Source organism: Giraffa tippelskirchi, chromosome 2 (genome assembly GCF_054371585.1).
Source record: "Giraffa tippelskirchi isolate mGirTip1 chromosome 2, T2T-mGirTip1v1.2.pri, whole genome shotgun sequence".
NCBI classification, from domain to species: Eukaryota; Metazoa; Chordata; class Mammalia; order Artiodactyla; family Giraffidae; genus Giraffa; species Giraffa tippelskirchi.
The window spans coordinates 72429709-72446857 of NC_137276.1; the positions used below are offsets into that span (position 1 = coordinate 72429709).

Below are 17149 nucleotides of genomic sequence, written 5' to 3' on the forward strand. Positions count from 1 at the left end.
TGCGTGTTCTAATGTGATATATTAGGCAAGTGCATGTATCACCTATAGTGTTCTTGCCAAATATTTGAAAATGAATCATGTCTCTAGATCTCACCACAGTTTACAGGAAATATGGGGAAATGGAGGAATACTTTAATGCCATAAGGAAATAGTCACCTAAGTTTAGGATATGAGAAATTCTACGGGACAAAAGACTTGTTACAGATTAAATGAGATTTGAAGAGATGTATGAGTCAGATACAGTGTGTGGTTCTCGTTTCATTCCTGGTTTAGACAAACAAGTAGTAAAAGTTCCACTTGAAGGAGGATTGAAATTTGAACCTGAACTATGTATTAGATAATACTGAGAAATTATTACTAATTTTGTCAGATGAGTTAGTGGAATTATAGTGTCAGACTTTAAAGAAAAGTCTTTAACTGATGGTGATATATTCTTTACTATGTATAGGTGAAAAGATATGGTATCTGCGATTTGCTCTAAAGTCCTCCAAGCCCCTCTGCCCCCAAAGAAAAAGAAATGGGAGGAAAGAGAAATGCAATATGGTTAACTTGCATGACCATTCATTCTACAGTTATCTCCTTACTTACATGTTTGGAAATTTTCAGAACCAAAGATTGAAAAGAATTAACCTAAAATTTGTGTAGCATAAAAATTTCTAGCAGCCAACATAGAAAACTAGGTCAGTAACATAATTAATAGCATCTATTAGAGAAGGAAATTGCAACCCACTCCAGTATTCTTGCCTGGAGAATCCCATGGACAGAGGAGCCTGGCAGGCTACAGTCCATGGGATCGCAAGAATCTGACACAACTTAGCGACTAAACCACCACCGCCATACAGTAAAATGGGCTTCCCTGGTGCCTTAGTTGGTAAAGAATCTGCCTGCAGTGTAGGAGACTCAGGTTCAATCCCTCGGTCAGGAAGATCTCCTGTAAAAGGAGATGGCAACTCACTCCAGTATTCTTGCCTGGGAAATCCCATGGACAAGGCAGCCTGGCAGGCTACTGTCCATGAGGTCGTAAAGAGTCAGACACGACCTAGTGACCATCACCATACAGGAAACACCGCCACCATACAGTAAAAACAAAGCAACTGCTGGGGAAAAGCACAGCTCTTCCTAATATTTATTAAGAACACGAAGTTTTCCTTGACAGTGTTCTTGAGGACACTATGTAATGTAGTGTGAAAAGCATTTTAAACCATATCGCTTCAAGAAATCAGTTTTTTGTAGTATTCCACAGAATGGCTAGTGGAATCCCATCCATGATTAATTCCAGTGAAATCAGCTTTATGGGGAGCCAATATGATAAATTCTAAGAACCTCACTCCCCAGTAGAATTCATTAGAGATCTTCCCATCTTGATCCTTCCTCCCCTCCATTTCTGTAATGACTTCTTCCTCTAACCTTCTGTTGCAGATTAGTTAGTAAAACAGATAAAAGAGAAATTTCCTTGTAACTGTTACTGTTGGCCAAAAGAATTTGATTGAATTTTGTTTTCTATGGTTTGTTTCCAAAACAAGTATTTCTTAAAATGTCAAAATGTCTTAAATGTTTAAAATACCATAGTCATCTATTTCCTTAGAGATTTTCATAATAACCCCCCTCCCCCAAGTTTTAGAGTAACTAATGGATTGTATGAAGCATCTGCAGATAGTTCTCCATAAAAACACTGTTTTGTGTGAAGCTTCTCCCAAGGATTGAGCAGCAGGAATTGAGATTTTATTTGCTGGCAACTCATTGAAATACAGATCCTCTGTGTTATGGATTAAGTCTGAACCGTTGTTCAGTGAAGCTTGTGTTAAGGTTCACATTCTTTGGTGAAAATTGATGCCTAACAAGAATAGGACATTTCCTCTAATTCAAGATGAGCCATGGTTAAAGCCAAGACTCTTCAGAAAAGAATTTTAATTACTGGATTGCTTTTCTGTTAGTGTGTGTTGCTTGCTCAGTCGTGTCTAACTCTCTTAACTCCATGGACTGTAGCCTTTTGGACTCTGTCCATGGAATTCTCCAGGCAAGAACACTGGAGTGGGTAGCTATTCCGTTCTCCAGGGGATCTTCCAGACTCAGGGATTGAACCTTGGCCTCCAGAGAAGCCCACTTTTCTATTGCTGTATAATAAATTGCCACAGTTAGCAGCTTAAAATAACAGATACATTATCACCAGTTTCTATGATCAGGAGTCTGGGTAAAGTTTAAGCCGAGTCCTCGGCTCAGGGACTGACGAGGCTGCAAATCAGAAGGGTTGACTAGGGCTAAGATATCATTGAGGCTCTGGATGTTCTTCCAAGTCCGCATGTTCGTTGGCTGAATTCATTTCCTTCCACCTATAGAAAACACAGGTCAACTTGCATTTTCACGGCCGGCAAGAAAGTCTTTGATGTCTGGACCCTCTTTTAAAGGGCTTACCTTACCAGATAGGCCAACCTGGGAAAAATCCCCCTTTTGATTAATTTAAAGCCACCAATTGGGGACCTTAATTACATCTGTAAGGTATTTTTACCTTTGCCATTTACAACAACATAATTGTGGGAGTGATATTCCATCACATTTGCTATATTTCATTGGTTAAAAATAAGTTGCGAGTCTTACCCACACTCAGGGGAGAGATGATTGTACAAGAACATGAGTCATTGAGGGTCATGGTAGAATTTTGCCTACCAATATTACACTGTCACCTACTATAAAAAATTTAAAAAGCTTATTTACTATTACGCAGACAGTATTAATAGAGCTTGAAGCACAACAGTATAGTCACCCATAATCCTGCCAGCCAATGAATCAAAATGTTTCCCTTTGGCTGTGTGCAGACATTAATTTTATAAGGAAATAATTTTCTATTGCTTTCCATTTAGGAAAAACATTTGTTTTATTATTTACATATTTATTATCTGCCGCTTTTAAAGAATGAAATTGTTTTGGGTGACTATAGTACTAATTGTCTTAGGTTAATCAAGGTACAATTCACAAACAGTAAAAATCATTGTTCTCTGTGTATAGTTCTGTGAATTTTGGTAAGCACATGTATATGTGTAACCACCATCACAATAAAGATGCAAACTATTATCTTGTGCCATTGATAAGACTAGCCTTTCCCCCACATCCTAGACCTTGACAATTACTGGTCTGTTTTCTGTTCTTGTAATTTTTCATTTTCGAGAATGTTGTATAAATGGAATCCTACACTTCAGAGCCTTTTGGGTTTGGTTGTTTTCACTTAGTATAATGCATCTGAGGTTGTATAGTAAAGGAATAGCATTCCTGAGGCATAATAAAAATACATGTTTTGTCTTTGTCCCTGGTTCCTGGTCTAGAATTCCTAAAAACTCTTGAAAGGAACATACTCATAATAAGCTTTTTTTAACCATGCCTGGATTTATGCACTCTTGGGCCCTTGATAGCTTAAGGTTGGGGGCTGGTTGTCAGAGGAACCAACAATGTGATTAGAGGTTAGAACTTTCAGTTCCGTTCCTGGACCTCCAAGGAGGGAGAGGGTTTAGAGATTGAGTTCAGTTATCGGTGGCCCATGATTTAATTAATCACTTCTACTAATTAATAGTAGAGCCTACATAAAGACCTTTAAACTGTGGGGTTCAGAGGGCATCAGATTTGAGAAACATGTTCACTTGCTAAGAGGGTGGCGCACTCAGACTCTGTGGAGACAGAGAAGCTCCTGTGCTCAGGACCCACTAGACCTAGCCCTCTATGCCTTTTTATCTGACTAACTGCTTGTATCTTTTATAGTAAACTGGTAAGTAAGTATTGTTTTCTCTGCAGTTTTGTGAACCATTCTAACAATTTAATGCACCTGAAGTGGGGTGGAGTTTATGGGAGCCCCCTTGACGTTGTAGCCAAGCTGAACAGAAATATGGGTAACCTGGGGACCCAATACTTGGAACTGGCATTTAAAGTGAGGGCTGTCTTGTGAGACTGAGCCTCAAAGCCTGGGGGAGTCTAATGCTGACTTGAGTAGTTAATGTTAGAATTGAAATGAATTCTAGGACACCTAATTGGTGTCTGGAGAGTTGGAGAATTAGTTGGTGTGAGGAAAAAAACTCACAGAATCGATGTCAGAAGTATTTGGAGTAAAAATAGCTCAGTTGTACCCAAAGCTGCCTAGAGGATGACCTTGTCCAGCTCCTGGGAGGTAACCTTTAAGCCCTGGAATGTCCTGCTTAATAAGGGTGTCTTTGTTTACTTGGGGGCCTTTGACCACCTTAGGTTGCTTATCCTGAGAGTGGAGCTGTGTGTGGTATCAGCTTGAACTGTAGAGGAGCTGGAGACTAAAGTCAGCCATGCAGATAGTTAGCCCCACCTATGTTTCAGACCTCAGATAAAAATACTGGACATTGAACCTCAGGTGAACTTACCTGATTGCTCGTATTCATACATATTATCATAAGCTCTTGGGAGAAATAAGTGCTGTGAACCCAACTCCACTGAGTGGGGACAGCTGAAAGCTTGGTGTCTCCTAGACCCTGCCTTATGCCCCTCTTGCTTTAATGATTTTACTTTGTATCCTTTTGCTGTATTAAACTATGACCCTGAGTAAAATGTCTTCTTTGAGTTTTACAACTCTCAGTTCAGTTCACATCAGTCGCTCAGTCACGTCCAACTCTTTGTGACACCATGGCCTGCACGCCAGGCCTCCCTGTCCATCACCAACACCCAGAGTTTACTCAAACTCCTGTCCATTGAGTCGGTGATGCCATCCAGCCATCTCATCCTCTGTCATCCCCTTCTCCTCCCGCTTCAATCTTGCCCAGCATCAGAGTCTTTTCAAATGAGTCAGTTCTTCGCATCAAGTGGCCAAAGTATTGGAGTTTCAGCTTTAGCATCAGTCCTTCCAATGAATGTTCAGGACTGATTTCCTTTAGGATGGAGGGGTTGGATCTCCTTGCAGTCCAAGGAACTCTCAAGAGTCTTTTCCAACACCACAGTTCAAAAGCATCAATTCTTCTGCTGTCAGCTTTCTTCATAGTTCAACTCTCACATCCATACATGACTACTGGAAAAACCATACCTTTGACCAGAAGGACCTTTGTTGGCAAAGTAGTCTCTGCTTTTTAATATGCTGTCTAAGTTGATCATAACTTTCCTTCCAAGGAGTAAGCGTCTTTTAATTTCATGGCTGCAGTCACCATCTGCAGTGATTTTGGAGCCCCCGAGAATTAAGTCTGTCACTGTTTCCACTGTTTCCCCATCTATTTGCCATGAAGTGATGGGACCAGATGCCATGGTCTTAGTTTTCTGAATATTGAGTTTTAAGCCAACTTTTTCACTCTCCTTTTTCACTTTCATCAAGAGGCTCTCTAGTTCTTCTTCACTTTTTGCCATAAGGGTGGTGTCATCTGCATATCTGAGATTATTCATATCTCTCCCGGCAATCTTGATTCCAGCTTGTGCTTCATCCAGTCCCACATTTCTCATGATGTACTCAGCATATAAGTTAAACAAGCAGGGTGACAATTTACAGCCTTGATGTACTCCTTTCCTGATTTCGAACCAGTCTGTTGTTCCATGTCCAGTTCTAACTGTTGCTTCTTGACCTGCATACAGATTTCTCAGCAGGCAGGTCAGGTGGTCTGGCATTCCCATCTCTTTAAGAATTTTACATGGTTTGTTTTGATCCACAGAGTCAAAGGGTTTGGCGTAGTCAATAAAGCAGAAGTTGATGTTTTTCTGGAACTCTCCTGCTTTTTTGATGATCCAAAGGATGTTGGCAATTTGATCTTTGGTTACTCTGCCTTTTCTAAATCCAGCTTGAACATCTGGAAGTTCACGGTTCACGTACTGTTGAAGCCTGGCTTGGAGAATTTTGAGCATTACTTTATTAGCATGTGAGATGAGTGCAATTGTGAGGTAGTTTGAGCATTCTTTGGCATTGCCTTTCTTTGGGATTGGAATGAAAACTGACCTTTTTCTATCCTGTGGCCACTGTTGAGTTTTCCAAATTTGCTGGCATATTGAGTGCAGCACCTTCACAGCATCATCTTTTAGGATTTGAAATAGCTCAGCTGGAATTCCATCACCTCCAATAGCTTTGTTTGTACTGATGCTTCCTAAGGCGCACTAGATTTCGCATTCCAGGATGTCTGGCTCTTTGTGAGTGGTCACACCATCATTATTATCTGGGTCATGAAGATCTTTTTTGTATAGTTCTTGTGTGTATTCTTGCCTTGTCTTCTTAATATCTTCTGCTTCTGTTAGGTCCATACTATTTCTGTCCTTTATTGTGCCTAGCTTTGCATGAAAAGTTCCCTTGGTATCTATTTTTCTTGAAGAGATCTCTAGTCTTTTCCATTCTATTGTTTTCCTCTATTTCTTTGCACTGATCACTGAGGAAAGCTTTCTTATCTCTCCTTGCTATTCTTTGGAACTCTGCATTCAAATGGATATATCTTTCCTTTTCTCCTTTGACTTTCCCTTCTCTTCTTTTCATAGCTGTTTGTAAGGCCTCCTCAGACAACCATTTTGCTTTTTTGCGTTTGTTTTTCTTGGGGATGGTCTTGATCACTTCCTTCTGTACAATGTCACGAACCTCTGTCCATAGTTTTTCAGGCACTCTATCAGATCTAATCCCTTGAATCTCTTTGTCACTTCCACTGTATAGTCGTAAGGGATTTGATTTAGGTCATACCTGCATGGTCTAGGACTTCCCTGGTGGCTCAGACGGTAAAGCATCTGTCTACAATGCGGGAGACCCGGGTTCGATCCCTGGGTGGGGAAGATCTCCTGGAGAAGGAAATGGCAACCCACTCCAGTGTTCTTGCCTGGAAAATCCCATGGATCGAGGAGCCTGGCAGGTTACAGTCCATGGGGTCGCAAACAGTCGGACATGACTGAGCGACTTCACTTTGACTGAATGGTCTAGTGGTTTTCCCTACTTTCTTCAATTTACATCTGAATTTGGCTATAAGGAGTTCATGATCTGAGCCACAGTCAGCTTCTAGTCTTGTTTTTGCTGACTGTATAGAACTTCTCCATCTTTGGCTGCAAAGAATATAATCAGTCTGATTTCAGTATTGACCATCTGGTGATGTCCATGTGCAGAGTCTTCTTCATTTTTTCTTTTGTTTATTAAATAGTACTTTATTTTTCTTTTTCCTTTGCCGTTCTTAACTAGCTGGGCACTCCACCGCATCACTGTTGATGATGTCTATGATGTCATGAGGGTTCCAGCCATCAACATTGCAGCCTACAGACTGGGAGGTCCCCAGGATCTCTTTAATGGTTCCAGAAAGTTCTCTAGCTAGAGACCGATGCCGCATCTGCCGGGCAGTGTTGATAATCTCATCAAAAGTGATGTTTCTACTGTGCTTAATATTTTTCTGCTTCTTTCTGTCTCTTGGTGGTTCTTTGAGAGCTTTGATGATAAGGGCAGAGGCAGAAGGTACCACCTCAGTCTGGGCCTGTCTGTTCTGAATGGTCAGTTTCACTGTAATCCTCAGACCCTTCCAATCACCAGTTGCCTTGGTGATGTCATCACTGACTTTTTTCAGAGACAGACCCAGGGGGCTGATCTTGGGGGCCAGGGCAGATGTGGTACCGACTTCCCCACCGGTGCACCTCAGGTACACGACTTTGATCTCACTGGGGTTGAACTTAGGCAGCATGGTGGAGTCAGCTGGTGTCGGATGAACCCGGATTCAGGACAACTGAAGAAAGTTGCACCTTGGCCTCCTCCGAGCTGGAAGCAGAGTCTTCTCTTGTGTTGTTGGAGGAGGGTGTTTGCTATGACCAGTGTGTTCTCTTGGCAAAACTCTGTTAACCTTTGCCCTGCTTCATTCTGTACTCCAAGGCCAAATTTTCATGTTACTCCAGGTATTTCTTGACTTCCTGCTTTTGCATTCCAGTCCCCTGTAATGAAAAGAACATCTTTTTGGGTGTTAGTTCTGAAAGTCCTGTAGGTCTTCATAGAACCGTTCAGCTTCAGTTTCTTCAGCATTACTGGTCGGGTCATAGACTTGAATTACTGTGATATTGAATTGTTTGCCTTGGAAACGAACAGAGATTCTGTTGTTTCTGAGATTGCATCTAAGGACTGCATTTTGGACTCTTTTGTTGACTATGATGGCTACTCCTTTTCTTATAAGGGATTCTTGCCCACAGTAGTAGATACAATGGTCATCTGAGTTAAATTCACTCATTCCAGTCCCTTTTAGTTCGCTGATTCCTAAAATGTCGACATTCACTCTTGCCATCTCCTGTTTGACCTCTTCCAATTTGCCTTGATTCATGGACCTAACATTCCAGGTTCCCATAAGTCTAGTGAATCATTGAACCTGTAGATGCCTTGGGGACCCCTGAACTCCAGAGATTCATTCATATTATTTCATATATACTGCTAAGTGGCTTTGCAAAGTTTCTTCGTTTTTCAGCTGAGCTGGTTGTTTCTAGCTTTTGACAGTTACAAATAAAACTGCTATAAACATCTGAGAACAGATTTTTGTGTGAACATAGATTTTTATTTCACAAATACCCAAGGGATAGCTGAATTATATGAAAAGTTTAACTTTATAAGAAACTACCAAACAAGTTTGGAAAGTGGTTGTACCATTTTGTATTCCTCCCACCTACTACTGGATGAAAGTTCTAATTGCTCCTCATCTTCCTCAATATTTGGTATTGCCAGTTTTCATTTTCTTTTAATTTTAACCATCTTAATTGATGTGTAATAGTATGTCATTATAGTTTTTCTTTACATTTCCTGAATAACTAGTGATATTGAGTGTCTTCATGTACTTATTTGCCATTTGTAAATCTTACTTGATAAAGTATCTCTTCAAATTTTTTGCTCAGTAAATTTTCTTTTGTTTTTTAATTAAGTTTTGAGAGTTCTCTAAATTTTCTGGATACAATCAAGATGTGTAGCTTGTAGATAATTTCTCCTAGTCTATGACCTTAGGAATTTTTAATTTCACTAGTGTTTAATTCTGAATCTTATGTATTTTAAGAAATCTTAGCCTAAATCAGTGTGAAAATTGTCTGTTTTATTCTTAAAGATTTTTAGCTTTTCAGATATTTTAGGTTTATAGTTCATTTTGAATTAATTTTAGTATATGGTGCGATGGATGAAGGGTGTTTTTTTTTTTTAATATATTAACGGCTAATTGTTCTAACCCTGTTTGTTAAGGGGATTGTCCTTTCTCCATTGAACTACTTTTTTACCTTTGACAGCCAATTAACTATGTACATATGAGTCTGGTTTTGGACTCTCCATTTTGTTCAATTCATTTGTTTACTCTTTTGCTCATGTCATGCTGAGTTTATTGATGGAGTTTTATAATACTGAGGTAAGATACTGTGAATCTTATTTTTTCCTTTCAAAACTGTTTTGCAAAAACTTTTGCTTTCGTTGTTCTAGTTCCTTTACCTTATTGATTTTAGTATCAACTCATTGATTCGCAAAATCAAAATACTTGCTGATATTTTCATTGTGATTACTTTGAATTTATAGATCAACTTGGGGAGAATTGAGTCTTCTAATAAATGTGCATGGTATGTCATTTCATTTATTGAGGTCTTCTTTCATTCATCAATACTTTGTAGTTTTCAGCATGAAGAGGTTGTACCTATTTTATTATTTTATACATATTTTAATCTTTTTAGGTGTTATTCTAAATGGTACTGGTAGACAGTCATGCCATTTGCAAATAGAGGCAGGCTTATTTCTTCCCTTTCAATCTGTATGCCTTTTATTTCTTTTTTCTTGTCTTATTGCACTTTCTAGGTCTTTAAGTATGTTATATTGAATAGGAGGGGTGACAGCAGATTTCCTTTCCTTTTTCTGACTCTTTCCTTTTTTCAGTCTTAAATATGATGTTAGCAATAATTTTATAGTAGATGCATTTATCAGGTTGTGTAAGTACCCTTCTACCTCTGATTGGCTGAGAATTTTTTCAGGAATGAGAGTTGGGTTTTCACAAATGCATATTTTTTGCATTTTTTGATGCTCTCATATTTTTCTTCTTTAGTCTGTTGACTGGTGAATTATGCTGATTGATCTTCTAATGCTGAGTCACCTGTATTTATTTCTGGTTGTGATGTGTTATCCTTTTTATTAGTTACTGAATTTGATTAGCTAATATTTTGTTGAGTATTTTTGCATATATGAGGGATAATGAATTTTCTTTTCTTGTAATTTCTTTGTCAGATTTTGGTTTGCAGGACCTCATGTTCATAAAATGAATTTGAAACTTTCCCTACTATTTGTGTAGATTTTTTTCTCCCACTCTTTTTTTTTTTTTAATTCCTGGTTAGTTTTAGCATTGGTAATTTCTTGTGACCTGTCTTCAAGGTTATTGATTCTTTTCTCAGCTCTGTTAAGTCTGAATCTACCAAAGACTTTAAAAATTATTTTTAGTGCAGTAATTGTTTTGAGCGTTTCAGTTTGACTCTTTTAGCATTTCTATTCAACTCTTGTACTTTCTATCTCTGACTTGCCATCTATTATGCATATTGTTTACCTGCTCCATTTGAGCCTTCATCATTATTCATAATTATTTTTAATTCCTTGGCTGATAGTTCCAACATATGACTTACATGATTTGCTTGCTCTTCAGATTTTGTGTAATGTAGAAATTTTTGGAAGGAAGATAGGAAGTTACTTTATTTGAAGGAATAGTACAAATGAAAGAACTTAGATGGATGTATTTGTATAAATTATTAAAAAGGTAATGATAACCCAGCATGCATACATTACCTTGGTGACCAAGGAAACCACCCCCATGGCTAGGCCTACACTTTTCGATCAAATGCCAGCTATCGTTTGCGTGATGATAGAGACTGAAGTTTATAATATTTATGCCAAGAAGTAGGCATGACTCTTGTTCTGTTAAATTGTTAGTATGGGGAGTTGAATCAGTCTTGTCTGAAGTTGATGATTTATGGGTTTTTTTGTTGTTGCTTTGGTTACCTTCAGTGTATTGTCAACTGTTAATACTTCTGTCATCACTTCATCCTTAACGTGCGAGCTGATTTGCTGAAAAGTTTAACTCAATGTTTTTACTCCACCTTTATCCTTAAGCCTTACTTGTACATCTGAGAGTCAGAGACGTTCTCTCTGGACTCTTTTGTTCCTTCTCTTTTAGTAGAGTGGTATTACATGTTGCTGGGAGCTTGTTTGCCTTGTGGTAGGCTCGAGGCCCTGGGAACTATTTAGCCTTGTGGTGGTGGGCAACAGACCTTATTTTTCATCCTAGACCAATGTTAGTTTTAGACAGGCTCTGTGTTTTTCTCTTCTCAGTAATCCTGCTTTTCGCCTGATAATGGTTGACCTCTGTTGTTTGGGGCCAGGATGACTTCCTTTCCTTCCCTCAGGGGTAGATACGACCTTCTAATTTGAGGGAATTATAAAAGTTTGAATCTTAAAACCACCAGAAGAAAGTACGGAAGAATACTTACATATTTTCTAAGGATGGCTTAAGGTTGAAACAAAGATTTTGGCTTATTTGTGTAAAAATTTTAAACTAGTGAATATCAAAAAGTGCAAGTGGGGAAAGAAACAAAAGTAAATAATTTGCAGATAATTTTTGTAATTAGAATAATTTAAAAATGGATTTTTAGCTATTATAAACAAAGAAGAATATAAAGGCATGCAAAAAAGTAAAGGTTTCTAATATAAAGGTTATTTGTAATGAAGAATGTCTCTTAAAAATTTCTCCATTTGAAGTTAGTTCTGCTAGATTATTTTAACATGATAGTTTTAGGGGCAGATTTGGAGAGAAGAGGGAGGAAGCATTTCTACAAGGGTTTAAAACTGTTTAATTGGGAAATTCTTTGGTCTGTATTATTAGTTTGCATGTATTGATTATATGTGTGTCTTCTGTGAGATCTTTGAGAGAGAAACTTGCAGGCTAAAAACATTTGTTTTCCTAAGCAAGATTATTACATTCTATCAATCCCTTAAGGGCTTCCCAGATTGCACTGGTGGTAAAGAACCCATTTCCCAATGCAGAAAACAAAAGAGTTGCAGGTTCAATCCCTGGGCTGGGAAGATCGCTTGGAGAAGAAAATGGCAACCCACTCCAATATTCTTGCCTGGAGAATCCCATGGACAGAGGAGCCTGGCAGGCTACAGTCCATAGGGTTGAAAAGAGTCAGACATAACTGAAGCAACTTAGCACATTGGTCCTTTAATATTTTTCAGGTTTGAACCTACCACGTATCAGGAGAGTGTACTTGGCTGCTTGCTGGATTATTCAGAAGCCTTAGAAGTAAATTCTTAGAAACTTAGTTGATGATGTTAGCCTCTACTTTTTCTGTACAGTTCCTAGAAAAGCAGAGGGGTTTCCCCAAGTGTACAGTAGTTAGCAATAGTAGTAACATAGACTTCCTGGGCATTTGCTCCTTCATTACACTACATATGTGACTGCTTCCCTGGTGGCTCAGTGGCAACGAATCCACCTGCTAATGCAGGTGATGCAGGAGACATGGGTTCAATCCCTGGGTTGAGAAAATCCCTTGGAGTAGGACATGGGAACCCACTCCAGTATTCTTGCCTGGAAAATCCCATGGACAGAGGAGCCTGGCGGGTTACAGTCCATGGTGTCACAAAGAGTCTGACACAACTGAGCACACACACATGCTGCTGCTGCCGCTAAGTCACTTCAGTCGTGTCCAACTCTGTGCGACCCCATAGACGGCAGCCTACCAGGCTCCCCTGTCCCTGGGATTCTCCAGGCAAGAACACTGGAGTGGGTTGCCATTTCCTTCTCCAATGCAGGAAAGTGAAAGTGAAGACGCTCAGTCGTGTCCAACTCTTAGCGACCCCATGGACTGCAGCCTACCAGGCTCCTCCGTACAATGGAATTTTCCAGGCAAGAGTACTGGAGTAGGGTACCATTGCCTTCTCCGACGCATACATGTGTGACTACTAATTTCGTATTTGTACATATGATGTACAAAATACCCATTTGTAAATGGCTCTGTGGCATGAGGATTGACCAGATTTAACCTTAGTGTTTGCAGACTTTGTGAAAAGAGAAGTTGGTTAGCTTTCTGAATATTTCTTTTGGCCATTTAATCGTAGGTAGTATCAAAATGTGCCCTGGAGTAGCAGAATGTTTTGGGGATGTTGATTTGAACCTTAAGTCTGTAGTTAAAGTTTTTTTGAGTTCTCTTTTTTATGTGTGTCAATTGTGATTTATAAAGAAAATAATCTAGGGGCCCCCAATACTGAGCTTCTGTGAACATCGGCCTTAGAATTGGAGCACTGTTTTATACACTCTTTAACTGAATAAATAAATTATCTGTAATAGTGAAGCACACATGGAGGGAGAAGACAATGCTTTCCTTTATAGAGTAATTTATTTTTATTGCATGTTATGTAGTATTACATATAAATCCCACTATATGTAATCATGTGGCTTTTTCTAGAATATGCCAAAGAAAGAAATGACTACAAATTTCTCATATTTCACTGCTAGGCCTTGTTTGTTTTGGTTTTGTTTCTTTGAAGCCAAATGCCATTCATTTAAGAAATGTGCCTCAAAACTGTGTGTTCTTGATCATGAACCTTCATCTGGAAAGGAACATCAGTGGAATATAGTTAGCATGCTGAGATTTTGAGTCATTATTACTTTTTAGCTTAGGTTTTACTCTGAGTTTTCCTCATTTATAGCTTCAAATACAAGTGTAGATACTGTTTTACTTAACTAAGTTTCATGGATGTAAACAGCCATTGTTTGGGACTTTCGGTTTTGCCACTACTTAACTTGTGGCATAGTGAAGGCTTGTGAGGACAGACATATAACCCTTTAGGAATGTAACCTGTTAAGTGAAGAAGCTAGTGTCAAGTTGAAGATGCAGAGTACAAACTGCCGTCTACATATTTTAATGGTAGTTAATAGTGGACGCGTTTATGAGAGTGGTGATGAACACACAAAAAAGTGCTGTAGGACACCCTGGGCAGACTTGCTGTATGCTCAGTGGCCGCTTTTCATTTATTTTTTATCTTATAGTTCCTCGTTCAGTGGATTAGGATATTTTCACTGCTATTATGTTCATTCTTTCTAAATTAAAAAAATTATCATTAAAAATCAGATTTAGTCTTATTTTTAATAGAAAAATATTGAAAAGAAGTGGTAGGTAGGTCCTGTGCATCCAGAATATAAATTAGAAACTAGGTAACAAATGTGGAGGCCCAGTAGAGATTTCTCATTTTCTCCTTCTTTCCTATCTTCTTACCTTCATTTCTGCTCTCTCCCTCTTGCTTCTTCCACACAGCATCAAGAAGACAAAGTTATATTGGTATGTACTTAGCATCAAGAAGACAAAGTTATATTGATATGTTGGCTCTGTCAAAGACATTATTTGAGACTGTTCTCTTTGGAATACTAAGAATAGGCTGGTGTTTTGCATATATATTACTTATAGGATCATTTTGGGGTTTGCATTAAATTGGTACTTTAGTAACAATGTGAGCTCTTCTGGTGGACTGTACCTTTCTTTGTGTCTCTTTAGAAATTATCCCCAGGAACCACCTTGCTTTTCTGGTGAAGCTCAAGTTTTATGAAGGCTTTGCATTGTACCTCCATGATGAAATGAGATAGTGTATGTAAGACATTGTTATAAAGGTGATGAATAACCCTATAGAAAGAACATGAACTCTTATTTATGATTATGGGTCTCAATTTAGAGACTGTAAGTTCTCTTAGATGGGTTGGATTTATTAAAAAAAAGTTTATAGTATATATATATTTTGCTGTTCATTAATTCAGTAACATGTACTGAGTATTTAATATGCACAAGTCTTGGATGCTGGGAGTATTTTTATGAACAAGATAAACTGTTCTTGCTTTTATAGAACTTACGGTTTGCCAGGGGAGACAAATATAAAACAATCATTTACACAATAAATGTTATATATATAGTTGCGATGAGTGCTAAGACAAATGGGAAAAGTTTTGAAAGTCCATATTTGGTGGTTTGATAATCTTGGGATCAGGTGGCTTCCTTGAGGAAGTGACATTTGATTTACTTTATTATTATTGTAAATGTGATTGAAGAATTCAGTTTAAATAAGTGCTTAAGAAAATACTGAAATAAGCGGTTTGGGACTTTTTTGGTGGTCCAGTAGACTCTGCTTCCCGTGCAAAACGCACAGGTTTCCATCCGTGGTCAGGGAACTAAGCTCCAGCATGTTGCATGATGTGGCCAAAAAAAAAAAAAAAAAAATTATTTAAGATTTAATAATAAACATGGTAACATAAATTTTTTTTTTTACCTAAGTTTATGTTCCATTCTGTTCTTGGTATTCCATTTGCAGAATTCACTTGAAATTGTTGACTTTCTTCATTTTAATATTGGCTTCCACAGTTCTTGGATATACTTGTGTGAGTCTAAGACTTCATAACCCAATCTAGTCTTTACATTTGACAATAAATAAAAACTTTTAAGTTATAATGGATTTGAAATTTTTTGTTACAATGCACTAAACTTACCTTGTATGCCATTCCAGTAATACTTCCTTAAATATTAAACCAACCAAGGCATTTCCTTGTACATCTTTCTTAGACTGAACTTCTTAAAGGATAGAGGCCCTATCTCCAGAACCTTGCAGGATGTGAGACACATAATAAGTGTAAAATAAGCAAATCTATTATGGATAATCTGTGTTAGATAAGGATGAAACAGCTTGGTAGCTGACTTTCTTGTTTCTTTTAACTTACTTTTTAGCCTAATACAGGGGCTTGGACTTAACAAAGTCTGGTTTTGAATACCAGTTCCTTAATGTGTAATCTTAGGCAAATAAACTTCTGTAAACCACGTCTTCTTCATCTTAAAATCATGGGACTTCCCTAGTGGTCCAGTGGTTAAGATTCCGCACTTTCACTGCTGGTGGCTGGGGAACTAATATCCCATATGCCTTGAGGTGAGGCTAAAAAAAAATGAGCTGAATAAAATAAAATGAGATTACTTGTATAAAGTGCTTAGCACAGTGTCTAACATATCGTAACTGTTTCAAAAAGTTCCAACTGTTCTTATTACAAGATACAGATCTTCTCCCTCTTACAATGGGGTAACTTCTAGATGAACCCATCAGAAGTTGAAAATATCCTAAGTTGAAGATGCATTTAAAACACTTGATCTACTGAACATCCTAGCTTAAGTTTACCTACATTCAACATGCTTAGAATACTTTCATAAGCCTGGGCAAAGTCATCTAACACATAGCATATTTTATAATAAGGTGTTGCATATCTCATGTAATTTATTGAATCCTGTACTGAGAGTGGAAAGCAGAATGGTTGTATGAGTACAGAAAGGTTTTAAGTGTACATCACTTGTTAACCTTTGTGTTTGTTGCCTGGCTTGACTAGAAGCTGCAGCTTCCTGCCAAGGCCCAGCATCAGGAGGGAGTATTGTATAGCTCTTAGCCTGGGAAAAGATTAAAATTCAGAATTCAAAATAAGGTTTCTACTGAATACATGTTGTTTTCACACTGTCCTAAAGTCAAAAAATCCCTAGGTTGAACCATTCTTGAGTTGGGGACCATCTGTGTATGCACTGAACTTTTTTATCTGTTTTATCTATGATGTTTAAAACAGACACATGTAGTGACTCAGGATACTGGTATATGTTAGAGCAGCTAATTGGCCCTTTCTATAGTTAAACTGAGTCAAAAAGTAAGAAGTTAATAACTAGTTGGCTGTTTTGAAATGAAACTTGATAAACTATTAATTATTGATAAGTGGGTAACTGTGGCCCATATTGTAATGAATCCATTGTCTTCCTTTATAAGTCAGTTTTTTTTTTGTAATAAACCAATAAAATTTTGTGGCTTTTTAGAAAAACCAAATAGTCCTACAATGCATTTGGATGTAAGAAATTTGCCTGAATTGATACATATGTGTGTATGGATATATTTATAAACATATTTGGATTTGGGAATGGAAAGAGTAGAAGCTGTATAGTTTATATATCTAAATTTTCAGCTTCTGTAAACTTATTTTAAATACTTCTCTGTTACTGTCTTTGCCTATATAATGAAGTTCAGTTCAGTTCAGTTGCTCAGTCGTGTCCGACTCTTTGGGACCCCATGAACCACAGCACGCCAGGCCTCCCTCTCCATCACCAACTCCCAGAGTCCACCCAAACCCATGTCCATTGAGTCAGTGATGCCATGCAACCATTTCATCCT

The 17149-nt window shown here is 38.1% G+C and overlaps 1 protein-coding gene and 1 pseudogene across 8 annotated transcripts in view; one reads left to right on the forward strand and one right to left on the reverse strand.

Annotated features, from left to right (window-relative positions):
• JMJD1C (jumonji domain containing 1C) overlaps positions 1-17149 on the forward strand; it is a 296047-nt gene that overhangs the window by 21900 nt on the left and 256998 nt on the right. The window lies entirely within an intron of this gene.
• On the reverse strand, positions 1096-12256 carry LOC145537947 (large ribosomal subunit protein uL11 pseudogene; annotated as a pseudogene). Its single transcript, XR_014076523.1, has 2 exons — positions 4374-12256; positions 1096-2330 (listed from the first exon to the last, which is right to left on the reverse strand). The product of XR_014076523.1 is annotated as a large ribosomal subunit protein uL11 pseudogene (transcript).